Here is a 27,318-nt window from a genome sequence, read left to right on the forward strand (position 1 = left end):
AAGTTCCTTAAGACCAGTGGACGAGTCTATATCCTTGAACTTCTTGAAAAACAAATTGAGGGTTGAAAGCATGTCGCAAAAGCTTAACAATATAGGGGGGGGGGGGGGGTACGTGGAGCAAAAGGGAACAACCCAAAAGTTCAAAGGCTATAAAACTTGGAAGAATATCCATGACGTTATCTGGATGCATGCCATAAATCTTCTATACAAACCTGAAGGATGGAGGATTGTCCACACAAATGTATAATATACCTCTGCTTGGCCGCATGTCCAAAGCCTAAATCAAATTCTATCAAAAGGAAGGTATAAAATAGATTCACTTGACTGTCGGTAACAAAATTGACGAATAAAAGAAGTACCACTCTCCAACTGGCTCAACCTGGCACAGGTTCTCCAATAATTCTTCTGCGTGAATCTAACTGACGAAGGAACGTTCTCCAATAATTCTTCTGCGTGAATCTGGAAATTAATTTAATAAAGAGGACCCATGGACGATTCTACATCCTTAAACTTCGTGAAAGACAAATTGAGAGTTGAAAGCGTGCAGCAAAAGTTTAACAATATAAGGAGTATTCATATACCAAAAGTTCAACGAGCACAACCCAAAAGTTCCAAGGCTATGTCAGTCATATCCCTAGACGCGCAGACAATGGGGATATACGCATCCACTTACAGACTAGAGGCAACATCTACGGAGTAAAACCAAACTAACAGTCAGTACATAAAATACTAAGATAAGATCAGATAAGTATGTTATTATATTCATGAAGCTTCAAAACCCTCATACGCCCACAATAGTAAGAAGCCCATTTGAGCAAATTCATGAAGAAAAAGATCGACATTCTTACAGAGGGCAATGAAGAAGAAACCATGACTTGAGGATAAAGAGAAAGATCGGGGCAGCAGTTATCCGGAAACAACCTGATTTTTGAAGTAGTGGCAAGTGGCCACAAAAACCATCAATTGAGCCAAACATCATGATACAACCCCACAGTGTCCTAGCTGTACTTAAAAAAGGTTACTCCCCAAAAACATCACAAGTTCACAAAGTACCACAATGCTGAATCCATAGTAAACTCAATGACAAATCACAATAAGATTAGTTACCCAAGCCGATTGCACCTTTGTTTAGGATCAAAGCGTAACATCCAGTCACGACCAATACTCATTGTAGCCTGTAGCAGAAGCAGAATCAAGTCAAAGATAGTAATAAGGAAGACCTAAAAAAACGATCAGGAGAAACCTGCCACATGCTCCACCAACTATTTCACTGCTCAATGACGCACGTACATACCATCATGTCAGTCACATTCCTAAGATGCAGACTATGAGGATTTAAATTCATTACAAAAGAAGGGCCAACAAAGGAACTCCCTTTCACCATGAGGCTTGGATGGCTGAGTGACAAGCCTAAAAAATTGAGAATAGCAGAAGAATTACAAAGCAAATGCTAAAAAGTTATTAGGGATTTAAATTAAGCACAAAAGAAAAAATTAGGTCATCAACAAACTTCCGTAAACCCCAAGGCCTAGAATTTCATGTGGTACATTGCCATCAAGGTATCCCAGAAGCCAAAAATGGTAATGAAATGTTCTTTAATGTTCGTTAAGAGTCAGGGAACTCCCTATAAGCCGCTGGAAACAACTATATCTCTAGCTTCTTGTAAAACAAATACCGTGTAACGAGCCTGCAACATAAGCTATTCCTCTAAGCAAAACAGAACACATGCTGTATGAGGATATAAATCCAATGCAAAAAGATAAAACGTTGAAGTTTATTAAGAAACTCCCATAAACCAAGAGGCTGCACGCTGTAATGGAATGACAGACCACAGACCTAAATAAAGATCAGAAAACCAAAAGAATCGCTTGTGGGATAAATTAACCTCCAGCAAAAGCTCAACATGATAACGAAAGAGAAAACATAGTAGACTATAAGGTTTTAAGTGCAGAGTACCGAAATAGTTGTTTTGTTTAACATAAAAACCTGTGCAAACCACGAGGCCTGGTGATGTAATCGGGTGACAAACCTAAATAAAAATCAGGAAATAAAACTAATACATGAGGGAAACACCCACCTCAAGGAATCTCAGCTATAATAATAATAGTAAATAAAAGAATCCAAGAACGAGCAAGCTCCCTCCAAAACCGGTGGCAAGCACCATGCCCTTAACTTCACGGCCTATAGATCGTGTGGTCACATACTCACATCCAGTATTGAAGTGACAGACCTAAACAGGACAAGAAAACCAAAAGACATGTGTCGGATATATTAATCTACAGGAACCTCAAAAACTAACAGCTTTTAAATGAAATGTTTCATATGAGTGAGCAAACTCCCTTCAAACCAGTGAGATCCCTATATGGTGAAAGATAAACTGAGGGCAGCAAACCTGAAGCAAAACCTTAATTCGATAAAGAAAGAAAATACAAGGTACAGGATTATTCAAAAAGAAAGTTTGGAAATATAACACTCTCACAAAGGCGGAAACCATGACCCGGAGAGTGTCAAAAGAACCTAAATGAAATCAGAAATCAAAAGAATTATGTGTAAGATGGAATCTCAGAAGCTACGTATTTTAAATGAAATTTCATTAAGAGACAAACTTCCTCCAAACCAGTGAAACCCTTAACTTGACATCAAATAGACAGAATCATCCTCCTCCAAGCCTGCAGCATAAGCTTAACCCACTAAGGATTGAAAAGGTATACTATGACAAGATAAATTCAGTGAAATGAAAGTTTAAGTTGACATAGAGACTCCCATAAACCATGAGGCCAGATGCGGTAATGAAGTGGCAGACCTATATAAAAAAGTAAGTCAAAAGACACTTGTGAGGATACTTATCCTACAAGAATCTCAAAAGCAAAAAATTGGGAAAGTTCATTAAGAGTGAGAAACTCCCCCCAAACCAATGGGAACCTCTTGTGAACCACGTGCATTTACACTGAGGGTTACGAGCCTGTAGAAAAAGTTTTTAAACTCAGTAAGCAAGGGAAACACATGCTCTGAGCGGATTAAAATTTAGCACAAAAAAATAGGTTTGGGTTAACAAAGAAACTCCATAAATCGCGAAGCCTGGTGACTTGGTGATGGTGAGAGACAAACCTAAATAAAAATCACAAAATCAAAAGAATCATGTCTGAGATACAGACCTCAAGGAATCTCAAAAGCTAAAAATTGGAAATAAAAGGTTTAGCAAGTGTGACAAACTCCCTTCAAAGCAGTGAAAAAACTCTATATCCTTAATTTCACTTGAAAAGATAGAGCATGCTCCAAGCCTACAGCAAACGCTCACCTCACTAAGAAACGAAGACACATTTGACTACATAGAGTGAAATCCAGCAGATAGGAAAAAAATGTTAAGGTCAACAAAGACTCCTGTAACCACGAAACCTGATGTAACGGAGTGACATACCTACATAAAATCAAGTAATCAAAAGAATAGTGGGTAGGATGCACTTATCCCTCACTCGTAAGCCTAAGAGTAAGCAAATCCCCTTAAAACCAATGGACGATTCTATATCTTTTAACTTTGTGAAAGACAAATTGAGAGTTGAATGCATGCAGCAAAAGCTTGACAATACAAGGAGTCTTCATATCCCTAAAGTTCGTAGAGCACAATCCAAAAGTTCCCAAGGCTATGTCAGTCATATCGCTAAGACACGCAGACAATGAAGATTTAAATACAATACAGATAAAGGGAAGTTTAACACTTGACATAGAGACTCCCATAACCCGTGCGGCCAGATACGGTGGCAAACCTATATAAAAAGGAAGTCAAAAGGCAGTTGTGAGATTCATATCCTACAGGAATCTCAAAAGCAAAAAAACAGTAAATGAAAAGTTCTACAATCCTGCTTCTGTTCACACAAAACTTGTGACAGTGAGATTAGATCCTCCTTAAGAGACAAGGAGCAGGCATTGTACAGAAGGTCTATCCCAGCCCTTGTACCACAAATCTAGCTGCGGAGTAAAACCTCAACTCATCTAAGGCAAGAAAACAGATACGATCAAGTTTGCAGCAACTTTGATCGAACTGAAAGGAAAAGGTGGACGGACATTGTTAGAGAGGACAATGAAAAAACCGCGATGTGGAAGGAATACAACCTGAGAGTAAAAAGAACAAATCGGCAACAACGGTGGTTATAGTATGTTGTATGGTTGCCTTCCTATGACTGTATGAGACACTCAGCGGATGAAGAGAAAGATTAGCGGCAGCGGCTATCAAGAAACAATCTGATACCACTTGAATACCACTGAATCAAAGCCCTTCTCCAAAGCCACTTGATGATAAAAAATCAAACCACTAGACGCGGAGGGAGTCAAAACCTAAATGAAGTCAGAAACCAAAAGAATTATGTGTAAGATGGATCTCAGAAGCTAAAAATTGTAATGAGATTTCATTAAGAGTGAACCAACTCCCTCCAAACCAACGGAAACCTCTATATCCTTTAACTTCACATAATAGACGGCACCTTCCAAGCCTGCAACATAAGCTTAACCAGCTAAGGATTGCAAAACTCGTCTATGAAAATCTAATACATGCGAAAAAAACAAAGTTTAAGCTGACATAGACACTCCCATAAACCCTGAGGCCTATACAGCAATGGAGTGGCAACCTCCATGCCCTTAACTTCATGGCCTATAAACCGGGTGAGGTGACATCCACTAATGAAGTGACGGACCTAAAAAAGATCAGAAAATCAAAAGACAAGTGTGGGATATATTAATCTACAGGACTCTCAAAACTAACAGCTTTAAATGAAATGTTCAAGAAGAGTGAGCAACCTCCCTCTACACCAGGGGAAACCTCTATATCAGACCTTTTTCCAGGCCTGCAGCAAAAGGTCAACTCACCAATGAAAGAGAACTCGTTTACAATGTTTTAATTAACTAACTCAACGAAAGAAGATAAACTGATGAAGTCAACAAACAAACTCTTGTAAATCACCTGGACTTTTGTTATAATGGAAGGATATATCTAAATTTAAACAAAGAAAAGGTAGATCAAAAGGATGATGGATGAGGAAAGCATAACTAACCTTACTCGTAAGATTAAAATAGTTTAAAAAAAAAAGTGTGGAATTATAAACAAACTCTCACAAAGGCGGAAGCCACGAGACCCGGAGAGTGTCAAAACCTAAATATAGTCCGAAACCAAAAGAATCAAATTTAAAAATGGAATCCCAGAAGCTAAAAATTGTAAATGAAATTTTATTAAGGAAATAAGGCACTCAGAAGCAAAAAAAAATTGTAAATGAAATGTTCATTAAGAGTGAACAACACTCCAAACCAATGGGAATCTCTAATCTCATATACAAGGCATTCTGCAAGTCTGCAGCAAAAGCTCAACTCGCTAAGGACAACACATTGACGAAGGAATAAATCCAGCAAAAAAATAAAGCAATCAAACAAACTCTTGTACACCACCTGTATTGTATGCAAACTCCCTTAAAACTAGTAGAAGCCTCTATACCTTAACTTCCAAGACATGTGCATTGAGAATTGCGAGCCTGTAGCAAAAAGTCCTCAATAAGAACAGGAAACACATGCTATGGAAGGGTTAAAATTTAGCGCAAAAAGAAGGTTTGGGTTAACAAAGAAACACCCCAAGAGTAAGCGAAGTTCCTTAAGACCTCGCAAAAGCGTAACCATGCAAGGAAGGGGAAAAACATGGAGCAAAAGGGAACAACCCAAAAGTTCAAAGGCTATAAAACTTGGAAGAATATCCATGACGTTATCTGGATGCATGCCGAAACCCGAAGTCATAACAGGCACATTACTCTAGACAGTCATAAATCTTCTGCACAAACCTGAAGGAAAGAGGATTGTCCACACAAATGTATGATATACCTCTGCTTAGCCGCATGTCCAAAGCCTAAATCAAATTCTATCAAAAGGAAGATATAAAATAGATTCACTTGACTACCGGTAACAAAATTGAAGCTGGCTCAACCTGGCACAGGTTCTCCAATGATACTTCTGCGTGAATCTAACTGAGGAAGGAACGTTCACGCAAAACTTGTGACATACTGAGATTAGATCAATCCCTACTGGAAATTAATTTAATAAAGAGGACCCATCGACAATTCTATATCCTTAAACTTCGTGAAAGACAAATTGAGGGTTGAAAGGGTGCAGCAAAAGCTTAACAGTATAAGGAGCCTTCATATCCCAAAAGTTCAAAGAGCACAACCCAAAAGTTCCAAGGCTGTCAGTCATATCCCTAAGACGCGCAGACAATGGGGATATATGCATCCACTTACAGAATAGAGGCAACATCAATTGAAAAACATAGGGATGGTTAGCTAAGTACATATAATACTAAGATAAGGTAAGTATGTTATTATATTCATGAAGCTTCAAAACCTTATACGCCCACAATAGTAAGAAGCCCTTTTGAGCATATTCATGAAGGAAAAGATCGACATTCTTACAGAGGACAATGAAGAAACCATGACTTGAGGATAAAGAGAAAGATCGGGGCAGCGGTTATCCGGAACCAACCTGATTATTGAAGTATAGTGGGCAGTGGCCACAAAAACCATCAATTGAGCCAAACATCATGATACAACCCCACAGTGTCCTAGCTGTACTTAAGAAATGTTACTCCCTAAAAAGATCACAAGTTCACAAAGTACCATAATGCTGAATCCATAGTAAACTCAATGACAAATCATAGTAAGATTAGTTGCCCAAGAGGATTTAACCTTTGTTTAGGATCAAAGCGTAACATCCAGTCACGAGTCACGACCAATACTCATTGTAGCCTGAAGCAGAAGGAGAAAATTGAAAGACCAAGGGGTCATGACAAACCAAAATTTAAAAGATGTCGGGATGAAGAAAAGCTACTCTTATGTCATAACAACATACCCCGATGCTCAAATCATACCAGCATCAATACACATGCCCAGCATCAGACGCAATCTGTATGATTCTCCTTAGGTTAACTATATAGGTTGCCAAAACAAATAAAGAAGGGTCGACTACTTGACCTTCAAAAAGATTGCAACCGCTGGCCTTTTTATCTTCAAAGCCCACTATTTCTGTGATCCCATCTTCATCCAAGAGAAACGAAAACAAATCTAAAGTCTTCATAGGGTTCCGGAAAAACAGGATCATGTGGAACTAATTATCATCAAGTTATGAGGATTCAGAAACAATACCCTTGGCTTACCTTCACTAATGCACCTGTGATTCTGTAAAACTCCAGGAGTAGTAATCTTCGACACTAATTTATCGCAAGACTGATCAAACAAAAAAGCATATCGTGCTCAATAGCTATACACATCCACAATCTTCGTATTGAAAGACAAATACATGGGTTCTACCTCCAACGTACTACATGGGGGGCACACTCCTTGAAGGCCATAAACATAGGTTGTTCAAAAATGAGAAACAGGGTATCCAGATGATGAAAGCTCTTACAAAGAATCAAGTCCAAGATAGTAACAAAGGAAGACATATAAAAAAAACAATCAGGAGAAACCTGCCACATGCTCTACCAGCGATTTCACTGCTCAATGACACGTACATACCATCATGTCAGTCATATTCTAAGATGCAGACTATGAGGATTGAAATTCAATACAAAAAAGGGCCAACAAAGAAACTCCCTTTCACCATGAGGCTTGGATGGCTGAGTGACAAGCCTAAAAAATTGAGAATAGCAAAAGAATTACAAATCAAATGCTAAAAGGTTACTAGAGGATTTATATTAGGCACAAAAGGAAAAAATTAGGTCGTCAACAAACTCCCGTACCCCAAGGCCTAGAATTTCATGTGGAATACATTGCCATCAAGGTATCTCAGAAGTCAAAAATGGTAATGAAATGTTATTAAAGAGTTGGGGAACTCCCTATAAACTGCTGGAAACAACTACTTGTAAAACAAACACCATGTAACGAGCCTGCAACATAGTTGTTTTGGTCAACACAAAAACCTGTGCAAACCACGAGGCCTGGTGATGTAATCGGGTGACAAACCTAAATAAAAATCAGGAAATAAAAGAAATACGTGAGGGAAATACCCACCTCAAGGAATCTCAGCTATAATAATAGTAACTAAAAGAATCTAAGAACAAGCAAGCTCCCTCCACAAACCCATGGCAACCACCATTCCCTTAACTTCATAGCCTATTAATTGTGTGGCCACATCCCGTAATGAAGTGACAGACCTAAACAAGACGAGAAAACTAAAAGACATGTGCGGGATATATTAATCTACAGGACTCTCAAAAACTAACAGCTTTTAAATGAAATGTTTCATAAGAACCAATCAAAACCTCTATATAAATCTTTTGCCAGGCCTGCGAAAAAAGGTCAACTCGCCAATGAAAGAAAACACAAAATTTAAGTCAACATACAAACTCCTGTAAATCACGTGGACTGTGTGTTGTAACGGAATTGCCATACCTAATACAACAACAACAACAACAACAACATCAGAGCCTTAATCCCAAAATGATTTGGGATCGGCTGACATGAATCATCCTTTCAAACAGTCCATGGGTGAACGCACGCCTCAAAATGCGAATAAAAAAGGGAAGATGAAAAACAAAAAGGGAGAACGAAAATGTGATGGAAAGTCAAGGTGAACTTAGGGGTTTTAAAATCGAATTTCGTCTTTCTTTTATAAAAACTTAAAATTTAAATCGAGAGAAAAGATTAAAACGATTTTTAAAAACCGAAATAGAGTTAAGGATCCGGAATGAACCAGGTAAAATCTATAAGAAAGTGGTTCTTGAAAAAGTGTGTAATAAAGGAGAGAAAGATAAATAAATTAATTTCTTTAAATTAAATAAATAAAAAAACACTAAATCTGTCAAAAAAACATCAAATACTAAAAATCCACATGTATCCTTTCCCTCCATTGTGCCCTCTCCGTCACCATACTCTCCTCAAGCCCCAGAACTCTCATATCGTGCTCTATCACTCTCAACCATGTCTGTCTCGGTCTTCCTCTCGCCTCTAGGGACCTTTTTCTGTTCTCCAAGTCTCCGGCCCTCTAACCGGTACGTCCATAGGTCTCCTTCTCACGTGGCCAAACCATCTTAGTCGGTTTTCCATCATCTTGTCCTCTATTGGCGCCACTTTTACCTTTTCCCTAATCACCTCATTCCTTAACCGATCTTTCCTTGTATGTCCGCACATCCACCTCAACATGCGCATCTCCGCCACACTCATCTTTTGAATGTGACAATGCTTCACGGCCCAACACTCGGAGCCGTAAAGTAGAAGCGAGCCTAATTGCCGTGCGATAAAATTTTCCCTTTAATCTTTGGGGCATATCTTTATCGCATAGAAACCCTGAAGCACTCTTCCATTTCAACCATCCCGCTTTAATTCTGTGAGCCACATCTCCGTCTAACTCCCCATCTTTTTGAATAATAGATCCTAGATATCTGAAGAAATCTGAACCCTCAACAACATTCCCATCGAAAATAATACTCCCCGCCACCTTAGTGAACTGACACCTCAAATACTCAGTCTTACTCCTGCTCAGCCTGAACCCACGAGTCTCTAAAGTCTGCCTCCACAATTCCAACTTTCTCTCCACCCTCTCTTTTGTCTCATCAATTGCCATACCTAATTTTTAAAAAAAATAAATCAAAAGCATGATGGTTAAGGATAAACTGACATTCCTCGTAAAATAAAAATGATTTCAAAGAGTAAGCGAACTCCTATAAGATTATTGAAAAAACAAAAGTTGGAATTATAGACAAACTCTCACAAAGGCAGAAACCACCAAACCTGGATAGTGTCAAAACCTAAATAAAGTCAGAAACCAAGAGAATTATGTGCAAGATGGAATCACAGAAGCTAAAGATTGTAAATGAAATTTCATTAAGAGATAACAAACTCCCTCCAAACCACCGGAAACCCTCTATATCCTTAACTTCACATCAAATAGACAGCATCCTCCTCCAAGCCTGCAGCATAAGCTTAACCCACTAAGGATCGAAACACTACAAGTCTACGACAATATAAATTAAGTGAAAAAAAGAAGTTTAACATAGAGACTCCCATAAACCATGAGGCCAGATACAGTAATGGCGTGGTAGACCTATATAGGAAAGGAAATCAAGAGGCACTTGTGAGATACTTATCCAACAGAAATCTCAAAACCAAAAAATTGTAAATGAAAAATTCATTTAGAGTGAGCAACTCCCTCCAACCCAATGGGAACCTCTATTGTATCCTCAACTTCATCTCATATATAAGGCATTCTGCAAGTCTGCAGCAAAAGCTCAACTCACTAAGGAAGGAGAACACATTGACTAGGAAATTTAAATCCAGCAAAAGAAAAATTAAGCAAACACAATCTTGTGAACCACGTGCATCTACACTGGGGGTTGCGAGCCTGTAGCAAAAGTTTTTAACTCAATAAGCAAGGGAAACAAATGCTATGAGAGGATTAAAATTTAGTGCAAAAAATAGGTTTGGGTTAACAAAGAAACTCCCATAAACCACGAAGCCTGGTGATTTGGTGATGGTGAAAGACACCTAAATAAAAATCAGAAAATCAAAAGAATCATGTGTGAGTGTGTGACAAACTCCCTTCAAATCAGTGAAAAAACTCTATCCTTAATTTCACGTGAAAGATGCAGCATGCTCCAAGCCTACAGCAAAAGCTCACCTCACTAAGGAACGAAAACACGTTCGACTACGAAGAGTGAAATCCAGCAGATAAGAAAACAAAAGGTTAAGGTCAACAAAGACTACTGTAAACACGAAGCCTGATGTTGTAGCGGAGTGACATACCTCCATAAAATCAAGTAATCAAAAGAATAGTGGGTAGGATGCACTTATCCCTCACTCGTACGCCTAAAGGCTGCACGCTGTAATGGAATGACAGACCACAGACCTAAATAAAGATTAGAAAACCAAAAGAATCGCTTGTGGGATAAATTAACCTCCAGCAAAAGCTCAACTTGATAACGGAAGAGAAAACATAGCAGACTAGTACCAAAATAGTTGTTTTGGTCAAAATAAAAACCTGTGCAAACCACGAGGCCTGGTGATGTAATCGGGTGACAAACCTAAATAAAAATCAGGAAATAAAACTAATACATGAGGGAAACACCCACCTCAAGGAATCTCACCTATAATAATAATAGTAACTAAAAGAATCTAAGAACGAGCAAGCTCCCTCCAAAAACCCATGGCAAGCACCATGCCCTATAGATCGTGTGGTCACATACTCACATCCAGTACTGAAGTGACCCACCTAAACAGGACAAGAAAACCAAAAGACATGTGTCGGATATATTAATCTACAGGAATCACAAAAACTAACAGTTTTTAAATGAAATGTTTCATATGAGTGAGCAAACTCCCTTAAAACCAGTGAGATTCCTAGACGGTGAAAGATAAACTGAGGGCAGCAAACCTGAAGCAAAACCTTAATTCGATAAAGAAACAAAATACAAGGTACAGGATTATTCAAAAAGAAAGTTTGGAAATATAACAAACTCTCACAAAGGCGGGGAAACCATGACCCGGAGTGTGTCAAAAAGAACCTAATGCTATGTTTGGGAACCTTGAATTGGAATTGAATTATGGAATTGAGACATTTCAAGTGTTTGGGAACTCTTAGAATTTGGAATTGGAATTGACTCAATTCCTTATCAATTCCAAGCTAGTTTAAATTTGGGATTCTCAAATACCTACCATATACTAGTCATTTCAATTCCATGACTTCTTACGTTTTATTTTGTGACGCAAATTTCATCACAATATTTTTATTTATGATATTTTTTCCGATGACAAATATTTTTCGAGACAATATTTTATTTTTTCAAATATAAAACATCCAATGGCCTCAACCCATATCCGTCTCGCCCAAATTCAATTCCAATTCCACGGGTTTACCAAACACAATTTTGGAATTGAATTTGGAATTGAATTCAAACATTTCAAATTCTACAATTGAAATCATGAAAATGAAATTAATTCCGTGTTTCCAAACACTACCTAAATGAATTCAGAAACCAAAAGAATTATGTGTAAGATGGAATCTCAGAAGCCAAGTATTTTAAATGAAATTTCAGAAGCCAAGTATTTTAAATGAATTCAAAAAGTCAAAAGGCGCTTGTTAGATACTTATCTACAGGAATCTCAAAAGCAAAAAATTGTAAAAAAAAAAAAAAAGTTTACTAAGAGAGAAACTCCGTCCAAACCGATGGGAACCTCTATTATATCCTTAACTTCATCTCATATATATACAAGACATTGGTTTGGCTCGAAACACACGAAATACCAATCTCAGAATTTGACTAGGACATAAACAAACCCTTTTACGCCACCCGCATTGTAATGGAGTGGCATAAATAAACAGAAAAAATTCAAAATTGTAATGGGATACATGGACCTTGGTCAACCAGTAGAAGCCTCTATATCCTTAACATTATGACACACATACATTGAGGGTTGCGAGCCTGTAGCAAAATTTTAACCCAATAAGCAAAGGAAACAGAGAGTATGAGAGGAAAAATTTAGCATAAAAAAAAGATTTGGGTTAAAAACAAACTCCCATAAACCACGGAGCCTGGTGAGTGGTGATAGGCAATCCTAAATAAAATCAGAAAATTGAAAGAATCATGTGTGAGATACAGACCTCAAGGAATCTCAAAAGATGAAAAAATAAAATGTTCAGTAAGAGTGACAAACTCCCTTCAAAGTAGTGATGAAACTCTATATCCTTAACTTCACGTCAAGGTCAAATATACCGCATGCTCCAAGCCTACAGCAAAAGCTCACCTCACTAAGGAACGAAAACACATTCGACTACGAGGAGTGTCCAGCAGAAACAAGGAAAAAAAAATGTCTAGGTCAACAAACAAACTCTTGTAAATAATTAAGCCTGATGATGTAATGGAGTGACATACCAAAATAACAACTAATCAAAAGAACAATCAGTAGGATGCACTTATCCCTCACTTGTAAGCTAAAAAGTGTGTACAAAATATTCCCCAAGTGACAGGCCATGGTGTCATATACGAACTGGACTCCGAAAAATAAAACAACAATCTTAACTCATTTCATTAGGGTGTAGACACAGGTTCGGCAGTAATCGATTGATAAAGAATCTATGGACCTCAAAGTTGAAAGAGAAGATACCAATCCATTCAAATATCCACTACTTTATGTGGATGCATGCCGAAACCTCAAGTCATAACAGATACATTCCTCTAGACAGCCATGACTCTTCTGCACAAACCTGAAGGAAAGAGAATCATCCACACAAATGAATCGACATACCTCTAACTGGCCGCATGTCTAAAGCCTAAATCAAATTCTATCAAAAGGTAAAATATATTTTCGACTGGCGTAACAAGACTGAAGAGTAAATGCAATACCACTCTGCAATGATTCTTCTGCTTGAATCTAATTAAGCTAAGGATGCTTTCATTTTCCTGGAGCTTCAAAACTCTAATACACCACGATACTAAGAAGGTGAACTATGGAATAATCCGGAGAAACTGAAGACATCAATAAGCAAGAATTCACGACCCTTACGGAACGAATACCATATAAATCATCATAAGACTATATACCTAAGCACAATGTCATCTTTGTCTAGTATCAATACCATTACATCCAGCCATGACCACTGCTGTCTACAGTAACGTGACGCAACTAAATGATCGGTGTGATTTAAAATAAAAACCAACATAGCATACCACTGAATCAACGCCCTTCTCCAAAGCCACTTGATGATCAAAAATCAAACCACTAGACCCAGAGAGTGTCAAAACCTAAATGAAGTCAGAAACCAAAAGAATTATGTGTAAGATGGATCTCAGAAGCTAAAAATTGTAAATGAAATTTCATTAAGAGTGAACCAACTCCCTCCAAACCAATGGAAACCTCTATATCCTTTAACTTCACATAATAGGCGGCATCCTCCAAGCCTGTAACATAAGCTTAACCCGCTAAGGATTGAAAAACCGAGTCTATGAAAAAAAGGAAGTTTAAGCTGACATACAGACTCCCATAAACCCTGAGGCCGATACAGTAATGGAGTGGCAACCTCCATGCGCTTAACTTCATGGCCTATAAACCGGGTGAGGTAACATACGCTAATGAAGTGACAGACCTAAAAAAGATTAGAAAATCAAGAGACAAGCGTGGGATATATCTATAGGACTCTCAAAACTAACAGCTTTCAATGAAATGTTCAAGAAGAGTGAGCAACCTCCCTCTAAACCAATGGAAACCTCTATATCAGGCCCGGGAAAAGGCCTGCAGCAAAAGGTCAACTCACCAATGAAAGAGAACTCGTTTACAATGAAGTTTTAATTAACTAATTCAACGAAAGAAAGAAGATAAAGTCAACAAACAAACTCTTGTAAATCACGTGGACTTGTGTTAAAAATGGGAATGACATACCTAAATTTAAACAAAAAAAAGGTAGGTAAATCAAAAGGATGACGGATGAGATGAGATTAACTGACCTTACTCATAAGATTAAACTAGTAAAAAAAGATATTGATTTTAAAGAGTAAGAAAACTCCCTCAAAACAAGTGAGATCCCTAAATCATGAAAGTTAAACTGGGGGATACAAACCTGCAGCAAAAGCTAAATTTGATAACAAAAGAAAATAAAAGCAAACAAGACTGTTCAAAAAAAAAGTTTGGAAATATTACAAACTCTTACAAAGGCGGGGAAACCATGACCCAGAGAGTGTCAAAAGAACCTAAATGAAGTCAGAAACCAAAAGAATTGTGTAAGATGGAATCTCAGAAGCCAAGTATTTTAAAAGAAATTTCATTAAGAGACAAACTCCCTCCAAACCAGTGAAACCCTCTGTATCCTTGACATCAAAGACGGAATCATCCTCCTCCAAGCCTGCAGCATAAGCTTAACCCACTAAGGATTGAAAAGGTAGACTATGACAAGATAAATTCAGTGAAATGAAAGTTTAAGTTGACATAGAGACTTCCATAAACCATGAGGCCAGATGCAGTAATGGAGTGGCAGATCTATATAAAAAAGGAAGTCAAAAGGCACTTCTGAGGATACATATCCTACAAGAATCTCAAAAGCAAAATATTGTAAATGAAAAGTTTATTTAAGAGTGAGCAACTGCAATTTATTTAAGATCGGACAATCAGGAGTATCCCTACCAATAGTCAGCTACAATCAAAGCAATTTAAAGGGTCGTGGTTCGAGTAAACAGACAAATAGGCAAACAAAAATCTGAAACCCTAAAAAAGTTTTAGTAAATTAAATCCAAACGAGAGTAATTATCACCGAATTAACGTATTTTCAGGATTCCGAATCTTGATTAAATCTCCTCCAAAGAATCTGAAATACAACCGATCATCACCACCAAAACTATCATCAAATCGTCTTCAACAAATTAATACCAAATCAATTACCAAAATTAGAGCCGTTAAATCCTCGAAATCATCTGACGAAAGAAATTCCTTAAAACCTAGCAGATGAATTCAATCAACGACGAAAAGCCAAATTAAATCAAATTGAATACCAAATCAATCACCAAAATTAGACCGCGCGCTGTTAAATCCTCGAAATCGTCTCTCGAAAGAAATTCTTTAAAATCTAGCAGGATGAAATCAATCAATCAATCAACGGAACCTCTATATCAGGCCCGAGAAAAGGCCTGCAGCAAAAGGTCCACTCACCAATGAAAGAGAACTCGTTTACAATGAAGTTTTAATTAACTAATTCAACGAAAGAAAGAAGATAAAGTCAACAAACAAACTCTTGTAAATCACGTGGACTTGTGTTAAAATGGGAATGACATACCTAAATTTAAACAAAAAAAAAGGTAGGTAAATCAAAAGGATGATGGATGAGATGAGATTAACTGACCTTACTCATAAGATTAAACTAGTAAAAAAAGATATTGATTTTAAAGAGTAAGAAAACTCCCTCAAAACAAGTGAGATCCCTAAATCATGAAAGTTAAACTGGGGGATACAATCCTGCAGCAAAAGCTAAATTTGATAACAAAAGAAAATAAAAGCAAACAAGACTGTTCAAAAAAAAAAAGTTTGGAAATATAACACACTCTTACAAAGGCGGGGAAACCATGACCCAGAGAGTGTCAAAAGAACCTAAATGAAGTCGGAAACCAAAAGAATTGTGTAAGATGGAATCTCAGAAGCCAAGTATTTTAAATGAAATTTCATTAAGAGGCAAACTCCCTCCAAACCAGTGAAACCCTCTGTATCCTTGACATTAAATAGACAGAATCCTCCTCCTCCAAGCCTGCAGCATAAGCTTAACCCACTAAGGATTGAAACGGTAGACTATGACAAGATAAATTCAGTGAAATGAAAATTTAAGTTGACATAGAGACTCCCATAAACCATGAGGCCAGATGCAGTAATGGAGTGGCAGATCTATATAAAAAAGGAAGTCAAAAGGCACTTGTGAGGATGCTTATCCTACAAGAATCTCAAAAGAGAGTGAGCAACTGCCCCAAAACCAATAGGAACCTCTTGTGAACCACGTGCATTTACACTGAGGGTTGTGAGCCTGTAGAAAAAGTTTTTAAACTCAGTAAGCAAGGGAAACACATGCTCTGAGCGGATTAAAATTTAGCACAAAAAAATAGGTTTGGGTTAACAAAGAAACTCCCATAAACCACGAAGCCTGGTGACTTGGTGATGCTGAGAGACAAACCTAAATAAAAATCAGAAAATCAAAAGAATCATGTGGGAGATACAGACCTCAAGGAATCTCAAAAGCTAAAAATAGGAAATAAAAGGTTTAGCAAGGGTAACAAGCCAGGGTAACTCAAATCATTTTCAAAGTTCGACAAGAAAGTCCACCAAAAAAGGAGGACTAAAAGAGTAAAACTAATCTGGCGATTGGATTTGGTGTTTACTTCAAGGCCTTCTGCATACTGTATTGGTGTTACAGACCTAATTACAAAGATGAGAAATCAAAAGGCACATTTCGGAATTAATTCATGAAAGGAGTCTTTGAAAGTTAAAATCGTAAATGGTGAATTCATTCAGACTGAAAAAACTCCCTTTTATTTTATCCTTAAACTTCAGGTCATATGTAAGGTCTTCTTCAAGCCTACAGCAAGAGCTGAACATGCTCAGGAACGAGAACACAGTTCGAGTATAAGGAGTAAAATCCACAAAAAAAGGGTTTAGGTCAAAAGACAAATTCCTGTAAACCACCACGAGGCCTGATGTTGTAACAAAATGCAATACGTAGATAAAAACAAGTAAATAAAATAAAAATAAAAGTCCTCAGCTAAAAATAGTTTATGGATGTTATTTTCAAAGTAAGCCGACTCCCATAAAACCAGTAGAAGCCTCTAAAACAAAGAGGTTGAGTTTGCGAAGCCAAAATCAATAATGTACATGTAATATAATACCAATATATACCGCTACAATGGGCCAAGAGGGATAACAAGAAGAGAAGAGCGGGAGGCATCAAGCAGGCAGCAGAGGAAACAACTGGCAGCTACCACCTAAGCCAAAAAGGTGACAGCGTATATTAAGGTGGTGGAAGCAGGCCGAAAACCATAAATCGCAACAGTACAGACAACGGAACCTTCTGTTAGTTAGGACGCCACACAGTTACTCGGGTTTACTTAACCATGGGATAGTACACTTTTCAAGCATTCAACATCTGGAGCAATTCCCGTACCACATCACCACATTGTAGAAAGGCACAACAATACATCAGCTATATTAATCACAAGTACTAGCCACAACCAAAAGCATATGAAATGAGGAAAAGCTAGCATCATATCCATAACAGACCATAATGCTCGATCCATACTAGACTGATGAAATAGCATGTTTAATTTATCACCCAGAAACCCTATTTCATGTAAATAGACCTCCAATACAGAGACAGGAGCTACTAAAAGAAGGATTGGACAAAACCAGAAAAGCAAAACTACATATTGAAGAAAAGTTACTCTCCGAAGTAGTCACAAGTCTACAAAGTACCACACAATGCTGAATCCATAGTAAACTCCATGACGTGCCTCGCACCAGGCTGAATCTACACGATCCTCCTCAACAAGGATAGCAACTAAGCCAGTTGTTGTTTAATCCTTCCATTAAGAACCAAACACGTACCAAACCTTCGAATCCGCAATAAGATTACCTAAGCTGATTTCAACTTTGTCTAGGATCAAAAGAGTAACATCCAGTCACAACAGAGCCAGAATTGCACGACGTCATGATGAAGAAAAAAGCTTTTTTTTTATGTCAAATAACTCCATACCCCAATGCTCAATTCATACCAGCCTCGATACACATGCGCAGCATCAGACTCAGTCCGTATGATCCTCCGTGACATAAAGAAGCGCTACCCAAAAAAAAAAAGGAATTTTTTTACTTTTACTTCACAGCGACTTGATATCAAAAGTTTGACTTGATATCTAATAAAGGCGACAAATAAAGAAACGCTAACTACTTGACAAACCTTCAAAAAAATTACAACAGCTCGCATTTTTATCTTCAAAGCCCATTAATCACATTTCTATGATCCCATCTTCGCCTAAGAGAGCAGACAACAAATCTGAAGCCTTTTCCAGAAAAACAGGACCATGTGGAACTAATTATCACCAAAATTATGTGGTTTCCCCAATGCCCCTGTGAATCTTTGAAAAGAAAGGCAAAAGGACAAATATAACGGAACTGCCTCCAACAAAAATTGTTCAAAACCGAGAAACAAGGTATATCTAGATAATGAAAGCACTTTCAAACAAGACAAATGTTGGTGGCTCTGTTGCCTCCTGCCATATGCTGCACCAGCGAGTTCACTGCCCAATGACCCACCTACAGACCATCATGTCCATCAGTCATACCCCTAAGACGCAGACTATGAGGATATAATACAATACAAAAAAGGATCAACAAAGTAACTCCCTTAACCGAGAGGCCTGGATGCCATAGTGGAGTGACCAGCCTAAAAAAATTGAGAATAACGAAGGAATCACAAGGGTGAATGCATTTAATTTTGAGAATATCTCAGAAGCCAAAACTAGTAGTGAAATGTTCTTTAAGAGTGAGTGAACTCCCTCTAAACCGCTGGAAACCACTTTACTTTAGCTCCTTGTAAAACAAACACCAAGTTGTGACTGGGGATAAATTAACCTCTAGGAATTTCAAAGCCAAGAGGAGAAATCAAACATCCAAGAGTTAGTGGACTCTCTCTAAACCAGTGTAGACTTCGACATCTTCAACCTTCATGTCAAATATACAGCAAGGTCCAAACCTCCAGCAAAAGCTTAACTTGATAAGGAAAGATAACACATGCTTCATAGACTAAGGATTTAACCAAAGCATAAAAAAGTAGTAGCATTGGTCAACAAAGAAACCTGAGTGAACCACGAAGCCTGGTGACGTAATCGATAAAAATCAGGAAATGAAAGAACTACGTGAGGCCGTGAGGGGAACACCCACCTTAGGAAATCTCAGCTGTAAAGTAGAACTAAAGAAATCTAAGAAAGAGCAAGCTCCCTCTAAAAAGCCATGGAAACCTCTATGCCCTTGTGGCCTTTTCTTCATGGCCTATGATCCGTGAGGTCACATCCCGTAATGAAGTTACAGACCTAAATAAGATGAGAAAATCAAAAGACAAGTGTGGGATATATTAATCTACAGGAACCTCAAAAACTAAAAGCTTTTAATGAAATGTTTGATAAGAGTGAGCAAACTCCCTTAAACCAGTGAGATCCCTACATCATGAGAGACAAACTGAGGGCAGCAAACCTGAAGCAGAAGCTTAATTCGATAAAGAAAGGAAATACAAGGTCTAAGATTATTCAAAAGAAAGTTTGGAATTATAACAAACTCCCACAAAGGCAGAAACAACTAGGACCCAGAATGTGTCAAAACCTAAATGAAGTCAGAAATCAAAAGAATTGTGTAAGATAGAGTCTCAGAAGCTAAAATTGTAAATGAAACTTCATTAAACGTGAACAAACTCCCTCAAAATCAACAGAAACCTCTGCATCCTTAAACTTCATATCAAATAGACAGCATCCACCAAGCCTGCAGCATAAGGTTAACCCTCTTCTAAGGATTCAAACACGTAGACTATGACAAGATAAATTCAGTGCAGTGAAAAATTAAAGTTTTAAGTTAACATAGACACTCCCATAAACCATGAGGCCAGATACAGTAATGGCAGACCTAAATAAAAAAGAAAGTCAAAAGGTGCTTGTTAGATACTTATCCTACAGGAATATCAAAAGCCAAAAATTGTAAAAAAAAAAAAAAAAAAAAAAAAAAAAAAAAAAAGTTTACTAAGAGAGAGAAACTCCGTCCAAACCGATGGGAACCTCTATTATATCCTTAACTTCATCTCATATATATACAAGACATTGGTTTGGCTCGAAACACACGAAATACCAATCTCAGAATTTGACTAGGACATAAACAAACCCTTTTACGCCACCCGCATTGTAATGGAGTGGCATAAATAAACAGAAAAAAATCAAAATTGTAATGGGATACATATGGACCTTGGTCAACCAGTAGAAGCCTCTATATCCTTAACATTATGACACACATACATTGAGGGTTGCGAGCCTGTAGCAAAATTTTAACTCAATAAGCAAAGGAAACAGATAGTATGAGAGGAAAAATTTAGCGTAAAAAAAAGATTTGGGTTAAAAACAAACTCCCATAAACCATGGAGCCTGGTGAGTGGTGATAGGCAATCCTAAATAAAATCAGAAAATTGAAAGAATCATGTGTGAGATACAGAACTCAAGGAATCTCAAAAGATGAAAAAATAAAATGTTCAGTAAGAGTGACAAACTCCCTTCAAAGTAGTGATGAAACTCTATATCCTTAACTTCACGTCAAGGTCAAATATACCGCATGCTCCAAGCCTACAGCAAAAGCACACCTCACTAAGGAACGAAAACACATTCGACTACGAGGAGTGTCCAGCAGAAACAAGGAAAAAAAATGTCTAGGTCAACAAACAAACTCCGGTAAATAATGAAGCCTGATGATGTAATGGAGTGACATACCAAAATAACAACTAATCAAAAGAACAATCAGTAGGATGCACTTATCCCTCACTTGTAAGCTAAAAAGTGTGTACAAAATATTCCCCAAGTGACAGGCTATGGTGTCATAAACGAACTGGACTCCGAAAAATAAAACAACAATCTTAACTCATTTCATTAGGGTGTAGACACAGGTTCGGCAGTAATCGATTCATAATCTATGGACCTCAAAGTTGAAAGAGAAGATACAAATCCATTCAAATATCCACTACTTTATGTGGACGAAAAATAAAACAACAATCTTAACTCATTTCATTAGGGTGTAGACACAGGTTCGGCAGTAATCGATTCATAATCTATGGACCTCAAAGTTGAAAGAGAAGATACAAATCCATTCAAATATCCACTACTTTATGTGGATGCATGCCGAAACCTCAAGTCATAACAGATACATTCCTCTAGACAGCCATGACTCTTCTGCACAAACCTGAAGAAAAGAGAATCATCCACACAAATGAATCGACATACCTCTAACTGGCCGCATGTCTAAAGCCTAAATCAAATTCTATCAAAAGGTAAAATACATTTTCGACTGGCGTAACAAGACTGAAGAGTAAATGCAATACCACTCTGCAATGATTCTTCTGCTTGAATCTAATTAAGCTAAGGATGCTTTCATTTTCCTGGAGCTTCAAAACTCTAATACACCGCGATACTAAGAAGGTGAACTATGGAATAATCCGGAGAAACTGAAGACATCAATAAGCAAGAATTCACGACCCTTACGGAACGAATACCATATAAATCATCATAAGACTATATACCTAAGCACAATGTCATCTTTGTCCAGTATCAATACCATTACATCCAGCCATGACCACTGCTGTCTACAGTAACGTGACGCAACTAAATGATCGGTGTGATTTAAAATAAAAACCAACATAGCATACCACTGAATCAACGCCCTTCTCCAAAGCCACTTGATGATCAAAAATCAAACCACTAGACCCAGAGAGTGTCAAAACCTAAATGAAGTCAGAAACCAAAAGAATTATGTGTAAGATGGATCTCAGAAGCTAAAAATTGTAAATGAAATTTCATTAAGAGTGAACCAACTCCCTCCAAACCAATGGAAACCTCTATATCCTTTAACTTCACATAATAGGTGTCATCCTCCAAGCCTGTAACATAAGCTTAACCCGCTAAGGATTGAAAAACCGAGTCTATGAAAAAAAGGAAGTTTAAGCTGACATACAGACTCCCATAAACCCTGAGGCCGATACAGTAATGGAGTGACAACCTCCATGCGCTTAACTTCATGGCCTATAAACCGGGTGAGGTAACATCTGCTAATGAAGTGACAGACCTAAAAAAGATAAGAAAATCAAGAGACAAGCGTGGGATATATCTATAGGACTCTCAAAACTAACAGCTTTCAATGAAATGTTCAAGAAGAGTGAGCAACCTCCCTCTAAACCAATGGAAACCTCTATATCAGGCCCGGGAAAAGGCCTGCAGCAAAAGGTCAACTCACCAATGAAAGAGAACTCGTTTACAATGAAGTTTTAATTAACTAATTCAACGAAAGAAAGAAGATAAAGTCAACAAACAAACTCTTGTAAATCACGTGGACTTGTGTTAAAATGGGAATGACATACCTAAATTTAAACAAAAAAAAGGTAGGTAAATCAAAAGGATGATGGATGAGATGAGATTAACTGACCTTACTCATAAGATTAAACTAGTAAAAAAAGACCTTGATTTGAAAGAGTAAGAAAACTCCCTCAAAACAAGTGAGATCCCTAAATCATGAAAGTTAAACTGGGGGATACAAACCTGCAGCAAAAGCTAAATTTGATAACAAGAGAAAATAAAAGCAAACAAGACTGTTCAAAAAAAAAAGTTTGGAAATATAACACTCTTACAAAGGCGGGGAAACCATGACCCAGAGAGTGTCTAAATGAAGTCAGAAACCAAAAGAATTGTGCAAGATGGAATCTCAGAAGCCAAGTATTTTAAATGAAATTTCATTAAGAGACAAACTCCCTCCAAACCAGTGAAACCCTCTGTATCCTTGACATCAAATAGACAGAATCCTCCTCCTCCAAGCCTGCAGCATAAGCTTAACCAACTAAGGATTGAAACGGTAGACTATGACAAGATAAATTCAGTGAAATGAAAATTTAAGTTGACAGATCTATATAAAAAAGGAAGTCAAAAGGCACTTGTGAGGATGCTTATCCTACAAGAATCTCAAAAGCAAAATATTGTAAATGAAAAGTTTATTTAAGAGTGAGCAACTGCCACAAAACCAATGGAAACCTCCTGTGAACCACGTGCATTTACACTGAGGGTTGCGAGCCTGTAGAAAAAGTTCTTAAACTCAGTAAGCAAGGGACACACATGCTCTGAGCGGATTAAAATTTAGCACAAAAAAATAGGTTTGGGTTAACAAAGAAACTCCCATAAACCACGAAGCCTGGTGACTTGGTGATGGTGAGAGACAAACCTAAATAAAAATGAGAAAATCAAAAGAATCATGTGTGAGATACAGACCTCAAGGAATCTCAAAAGCTAAAAATAGGAAATAAAAGGTTTAGCAAGTGTGACAAACTCCCTTCAAAGGGGTGAAAAAACTCGATATCCTTAATTACGTGAAAAGATACAGCATGCTCCAAGCCTACAGCAAACGCTCACCACACTAAGAAACGAAAACACATTTGACTACAAAGAGTGAAATCCAGCAGATAGGAAAAAAATGTTTAAGGTCAACAAAGACTCCTGTAAAACCACGAAGCCTGATGTTGTAACGGAGTGACATACCTACATAAAATCAAGTAATCAAAAGAATAGAGGGTAGGATGCACTTATCCCTCACTCGTAAGCCTAAAGGTAAGCAAATCCCCTTAAAACCAATGGACGATTCTATATCTTTTAGGGTGTGTTTGGATTGAGTGATTTAGAGTGAAAAGAAAGGGAGGGAGAGTAGGGGATTTAAAATCCCTTGTTTGGATAGCAAATGAGGGTGGAGGGAAATGGAGGGATTCAATTTCCCTCCTCCAAGCCTAATCAAAATCTCTCCACAATAGGCAAGATTGGGAGGAAAATTGTATCCAAACACCCACACTCCATTCCCCCTCCCCTTCCTTTCCCTTCCTTCCCCTTCCCTCCTTCCCCCTCCCCTCCCTTTCCCTCCCTTTCCCTCCTTTTTTCCTATCCAAACACACCCTTAACTTTGTGAACGACAAATTGAGAGTTGAATGCATGCAGCAAAAGCTTGACAATACAAGGAGTCTTCATATCCCTAAAGTTCGTAGAGCACAATCCAAAAGTTTCAAGGCTATGTCAAGTCATATCCCTAAGACGCGCAGACAATTAAGATTTAAATACAATACAGAAAGAGGGAAGTTTAATTGACATAGAGACTACCATAAACCGTGCGGCCAGATACAGTGATGGAGTGGCAGACCTATATAAAAAGGAAGTCAAAAGGCAGTGTGAGATTCATATCCTATAGGAATCTCAAAAGCCAAAAACTATAAATGAAAAGTTCATTAAGAGTGAGCAACTCCCTCCAAACCAACAAGAACCTCTATTATATCCTCAACTTCATCTCATATGCAAGGCATTTTGGAGTCTGCAGCAAAAGCTCAACTCGCTAAGGAAGAAAACAAGGACATTCAAATCCAGTAACAAAAAATTAAGCAAGCAAACAGACTCTTGTACACCACCTGTATTGAAATGGAGTGGCATACATAAATAAACAGGGAAGATCAAAATTATGGGATACACAGACCTTAAGCTAAAGATAGTAAATAAAATGCTATTTCACAGTAAGCAAACTCCCTTAAAAAGTTAAAACCAGTAGTAGACTAGTAGCTGCTATATCCTTAACTTCGTAACACATTGAGGGTTGGGAGCCTGTAGCAAAATTTTAACTCAATAAGCAAAGGAACACATGCTATGAGAGGATTACAATTTAGTGTAAGAAAAAAAAGATTTGGGTAAACACAGAAAACTCCCATAGACCACGAAGCCTGGTGAGGGACCAACCTAAATAAAATCAGAAAATTGAAAGAATCGTGTGTGAGATAAAGACCTCAAGGAATCTCAAAAGTTTAAAATAGTAGATCAAACATTCAGTAAGTGTGATAAACTCCCTAAGTGTGACAAACCCCTTTCAAAGCACTGATAAACCTCTATATCCTCAACTTCGCTAAAATATACAGCGTGCTCCAAGCCTGCAACATAAGCTCAAGTCCCTAATCATTGTGATTGCGTAAACTACTACAATATAAATCCAATGAAAAAAGGGTATGTTGATCAGTTGATGTAGCAATTCCCATGAAAATGAGGTTCCATACCGTGAGGAATGACGCATGACTTATTAATGTAGCAAACACCCTCTTATTATATCCCTAACATCATTTTAAACGTAAAGCCTTCAGCAAACCTACAGCAAAAGCTCAACTCACTAAGGAACGAACACATATTTTGCCTACAAGGAATGAAATCCAGCAAAAAAATACACTTAGGTCAAACATACTCCTGTAATCCACAAAGCCTCGAAGCCTGACATTGTAAAATCTTATTTCAAGAAAAGGGAAAAACTTGATGCGGGCAGAAAGAAACAAGGCTTGGAGGAATAGAACATGAACCTTGAAAGATTAGGAGATAAGAAACATCCATTCATGTATCAATGATGTCATATGAATGCAAGCCGAATCCCGAAGACATAACAGGTACATCCCTCTAGACAGCCATGACTCTTCTGTACAAAACCGATCCACACAAACGTATGACATAGCTCTGATTTCATGGCTACAGCCTAAATCATATCATCAAATCAAATTCTATCAAAAGGAAGATATAAAATAGATTCTCTTGACTACCATAACAAGATTGAAAAGTAAAAGCAAAGTACCGCTGTCCAACAGGTTCTACAATGCTGCTACTGTTCACACAAAACTTGCAATAGTGAGATTAGATTCTCCTTAAGAGATAAAACAGATTCTCTCCCGTAACAAGATTGGAAAGTAAAGGCAGAGTACCGCTCTGCGACAACGGCTATGAAGAAACAACCGAGACGCGTTAGCCATGGAAGCATCAGCCACCACCATCAATTGAACCAAAAATCTTGATACATAATACACCGTTCGTCCTAATCATTTGTTGACCTTATATATTCTATGCGATAATCAAGATAAACAAGTGATTGGGACGGAGGGAGTACATAATAAACTAAAAAAACAAGTGATTGGGATAGATTTAAAGATGGGAAGAACCAGATCTGATGCCGCTGCAGCCCTTATAACAGGGATGCTACAGCTTCACCACCACGTCTAAAACAGGCTTACAGGGATGCTGCAGCTTCACCACCGCGTCTAAAACAGACTCGCAGAAACACAAACATCAACACACATTCAAAGCAGCCTAGAAAAGACGTAAATTCCAGAACACAAACATCAACACACATTAATTAATTAATCTGATTACTATAACCTAAGTAAAGAATATTTTAACGTATTTCAGGAGCTAGAAACTTAATTAAACCTTCTCCAAATATCTGAAACCCTAAAAAAGTTTTAGTAAATTAAATCCAAACAAGAGTAATTATCACGGAATCAACGTATTTTCAGGATCCATAATCTTGATTAAATCTTCTCCAAAGAATCTGAAATACAACCGATCATCACTACTTATCATCAAATCGTCTCCAACAAATTAATACCAAATCAATTACCAAAATTAGAGCCGTTAAATCCTCGAAATCATATGACGAAAGAAATTCCTTAAAAACCTAGCAGATGAATTCAATCAACGACGAAAAGTCAAATTAAATCAAATTGAATACCAAATCAATCACCAAAATTAGACCGCGCGCCCCGTTAAATCCTCGATATCGTCTCAGGGAAGAAATTAATCTAGCAGGATGAAATCAATTAATCAATCAATCAACGGAACCACAATCACGGAAAATCAATTCTATATCATCAAATTAATTCATCAACTCATCAATCTTCGAATAACATAACCTAGAAAACAAGGATCTAAACTAGCTGGATAATAACAAATAGGAAGAAGAAGAAACAAGGAAAGAAGATGAAATTAGGGAGAGGAGAAAGAGAGACGGGAAGATTGGAAGATGAAATTACGAGAACCACAAAAGAGGTATATATAGGGAGAAATAAGGCGGTTGCCAACTTGGGCCACCTGGCATTGCGGATTTTCCACGCGTTTTTTTAGTCCGTTACTTGACTTTTTCTTTTTTTATTCTTTTTCCTTTATCCCGCCAACCACATCTTTCTTTCTTTTTTTACGGTTTTTTCCTCTAGTACTCT

At 37.6% G+C, this 27,318-nt stretch overlaps 2 long non-coding RNA genes across 3 annotated transcripts in view; one reads left to right on the forward strand and one right to left on the reverse strand.

The window, feature by feature from the left end:
- LOC141594778 (uncharacterized) overlaps nucleotides 1-27,107 on the reverse strand; it is a 146,889-nt gene extending 119,782 nt beyond the window's left edge. For both annotated transcript variants that reach the window (XR_012522233.1, XR_012522234.1), the window contains exons 1-4: nucleotides 25,902-27,107; nucleotides 18,436-25,805; nucleotides 17,382-18,318; nucleotides 13,364-14,856 (exon numbers count right to left, since the gene is read on the reverse strand). This is a non-coding gene — a long non-coding RNA (uncharacterized LOC141594778). The remainder of the gene's footprint in view (nucleotides 1-13,363; nucleotides 14,857-17,381; nucleotides 18,319-18,435; nucleotides 25,806-25,901) is intronic.
- LOC141594784 (uncharacterized) lies at nucleotides 14,689-20,007 on the forward strand. The gene is made up of 2 exons (XR_012522235.1): nucleotides 14,689-15,085; nucleotides 16,445-20,007. It is a non-coding gene; the product is annotated as an uncharacterized LOC141594784 (long non-coding RNA).
- Nucleotides 27,108-27,318: the final 211 nt, after the last annotated feature.

Source organism: Silene latifolia, chromosome 1, assembly GCF_048544455.1.
Source record: "Silene latifolia isolate original U9 population chromosome 1, ASM4854445v1, whole genome shotgun sequence".
NCBI classification, from domain to species: domain Eukaryota; kingdom Viridiplantae; phylum Streptophyta; class Magnoliopsida; order Caryophyllales; family Caryophyllaceae; genus Silene; species Silene latifolia.